The sequence below is a fragment of the Bison bison genome, unplaced genomic scaffold (assembly GCF_000754665.1).
Source record: "Bison bison bison isolate TAMUID 2011002044 unplaced genomic scaffold, Bison_UMD1.0 scf7180017864371, whole genome shotgun sequence".
Taxonomy (NCBI): Eukaryota; Metazoa; Chordata; class Mammalia; order Artiodactyla; family Bovidae; genus Bison; species Bison bison.
In genome coordinates, this window is record NW_011494943.1 from 12930138 (window position 1) to 12933543 (window position 3406).

Below are 3406 nucleotides of genomic sequence, written 5' to 3' on the forward strand. Positions count from 1 at the left end.
CAAGAGTCTTCTCCAACATCACAGTTCAAAAGCATCAATTCTTTGGTGCTCAGCTTTCTTTATGATCCAACTCTCACATCCATACATGACTGCTAGAAAAACCATAGCTTTGACTAGATGGATCTTTGTTGGCAAAGTAATGTCTCTGCTTTTTCATATGCTGTCTAGGTTGGTCATAGGTTTTCTTTCAAGGAGCAAATGTCTTTTAATTTCACGGCTGCAGTCACCATCTACAGTGATTGTAAAGCCCAAGAAATAAAGTCTGTCACTGTTTCCATTGTTTCCCCATCGATTTGCCATGAGTGATGGGACCAGTGACTGCAGCCTGGAAATTAAAAGATGTTTACTCCTTGGAAGAAAAGTTATGACTAAGCTAGACAGCATATGAAAAAGCAGAGACACTACTTTGCCAACAAAGTCAAGGTTATGGTTTTTCCAGTAGTCATGTATAGAAGGGAGAGTTGGATCATAAAGAAAGCGGAGCGCCAAGGAATTAATGCTTTTGAACTCTGGTGTTGAAGAAGACTCTTGAGAGTCCCTTGGATTGCAAGGAGATCCAACTAGACCATACGAAAGGAAATCAGTCCTGAATATTCATTGGAAGGACTAATGTTGAAGCTGAAAGTCCAATACTTTGGCCACCTGATGTGAAGAGCTGACTCATTTAAAAGACCCTGAACCTGGGAAAAATTGAAGATGGGAGGAGAAGGGGATGACAGAGGATGAGATGGTTGGATGGCATCACCGACTCAAATGACATGAGTTTGAGTTAACTCTGGGAGTTGGTGAATGACAGGAAGTCCTGGAATGCTGCTGTCCATGGGGTGGCAAAGAGCCAGACACGACTGAGCAACTGAACTGAACTGGACTGATGGGACCAGATGCCATGACCTTAGTCTCTTGAATAGCGTGTTTAAGCCAGCTTTTTCACTCTCTTCTTTCATTCTCATCAAGAGGCTCTTTAGTTCCCATTCACTTTCTGCCATAAGGGTGGTGTCATCTGCATAGCTGAGATTATTGATGTTAATCCTGCTGCTGCTGCTAAGTCACTTCAGTCATGTCTGACTCTGTGTGACCCCATAGACGGCAGCCCACCAGGCTCCCCCGCCCCTGGGATTCTCCAGGCAAGAACACAGGAGTGGGTTGCCATTTCCTTCTCCAATGCATGAAAGTGAAAAGTGAAAGTGAAGTCGCTCGGTCGTGTTCGACTCTTATCGACCCCATGGACTGCAGCCTACCAGGCTCTTCCATCCATGGGATTTTCCAGGCAAGAGTACTAGAGTGGGGTGCCATTGCCTTCTCTGATGTTAATCCTAGCAATGTTGATTCTGGCTTGTGCTTCAACCAGCCCAGGATTTTGCACAATGTACTCTGAATATAAGTTAAATATGCAGGATGACAATATACAGCCTTGACGTACTCCTTTCCCAATAAGGAACCAGTCCGTTGTTTCATGTCTGGCTCTAACTGGACAGGCCTCGGGGGCAGCTGCTGTCGGGTGGAGGGGGCGTGGAATACGATTCTGAACTGGGCCCCTTGTTGGCAGGTCTGAGTCAGCATACCTGGGGGGCCTGGTCTGAGGGTCTGCTCATGGTGAGGGAGACTCGTGTGTGGGTGATCCCCCGTGCACATATGCACCTGACCTGGTCTCCCTTGGCTGCCCATGCCCTCTGTTGGAAGAGTGGCCTCCTGGTGACGGTCTGCAGTGGGGGATCTGTGGATACAGGGGACTCCACCCATACCCTGGGAGCCTGTTCAGGGGGCCGGTGCCACACGGTCATTCAGGGGTGCAGGCAGCCAGAGGCCCCTGCAGCTGGTGACACTGTCGTCGTCAGCATCCCACTTGGGCCTGCCCTGGCTGCATGTGTCGCTGTCATGTTGCAGGGCAGTTCACGGAGGATAGGGAGCGCCCGGGTCACTTTTGCCCCGTGTCTCTTCCAACCCAGATCTACACCTTTTTCTCAAAACAGACTTCAACACAACTTGCATGAATCTTTTTCTTTTTTGTCTTATGTTCAATCTTTACTTAGACAGCATTGAGACTCTGCAGAGTGACTTGACCTTGGAGTTCAGTGTGGCTGGAGCCCCTCATGCCACAGGAGGTTGCCCCAAAGCACCCAGTGCTGTCCTGCTGGGCTCACCCTGCACTTCCGTTAGCTCAACTGCCCCATGACGGTGGCCACTGCCCTCGGGCTCGACTAGACCCACAGCCGGGCGCTCTCACAAACACAGGCTCACGTATGCTCACATGGTGCATGCCATGGAGCCACGGGGCTGGGAGCAATCTCTGCTGCTGGAGTCAGACAATGAATAAAGCTCCAAGACAGGTTTGGGGTTAAAATTGTCAAAATTTTAGAATTAAGCACTGCTGCAGAAGAGAGGGCAGCCCACCGCTCATAAACACACAGGAGACCACATCAGATCTCAGGATAGTGCTGGTGTGATCAACCTGTCTCCTGCCTGTGCATCCCTGGAGCACCTGGTCACATGTGGCTTTGTTCTTCAGGTCTGGACAGCTGCCATGCTGTGTGCTGCTCACCAGCTGCTGCTGCTGCTCCTGGACCACACTGGGGGAGGTGTCCAGGAGCCATGCCACATGCTGGCCCACTCCTCACAAACCTGGTGGCCACAGATTTGTTTCAGGTGGGTCCAACCCCACTCCACAGGCAGGCATGGTGGCCAGCCCTCCCAGGCGCAAAACCTTCCCCTGTGGCTGGAGCCAAGAGGAGAGGGGCCTCAGCTTCAAGGGCTGATCAGTGGCCAGAGCTCTCTCTATCACCCTGCAGGACACACAGTCAGGGCAGACCACAGCACAGAACTGGGGAATCAAGGCCTGAGACGCCCAGAGGACTCACGTTTTTTTTTGCATTAGAGCTAAAGCCTTCTGACTTTCTGATTCGTGTTTCCTTTGAGGGGCTTCAGGTTAACCTGTCTTCATGGTGGAAAAGTGGGATTTGGGTTTCTATTTCAGTTCTGAGTCCCAGTGGTTGGAGGGATGGAAGATACTGGAGCCTCAGGACACACAAAAAGGACCCAGAGCTGGAGGAATGGGCCCCCACCTGCTGGCCAGGGAAAAGGGGTCGTCAGGGCTGAGGTCTCTCCGTGAGGTCTCCTGCAATTCCTCGTGCTGGCTGCTGCCACCGTCCTGCCCTGGCCATCACCCCACAACCTTTCTTCATCTCGCTCTCCTTCTCCAACTCACCCACCCGACATCTGATGCACTTTCCCTGCCAGGTTTTATTTTGGGACACTCCTTTGACCAGTTTCCTTAGGGGAGCCTGGAAAGCACACCTGTCCCCCGGGGCGAGGGCATGATGAACCTGTAAGTCGCTGAGACACCCGGCAGAGGGCGCCAACGGCACAGGTGTGGAAGGGTTTCCAGAGACAGGGAGGCCTTAGGATGAGG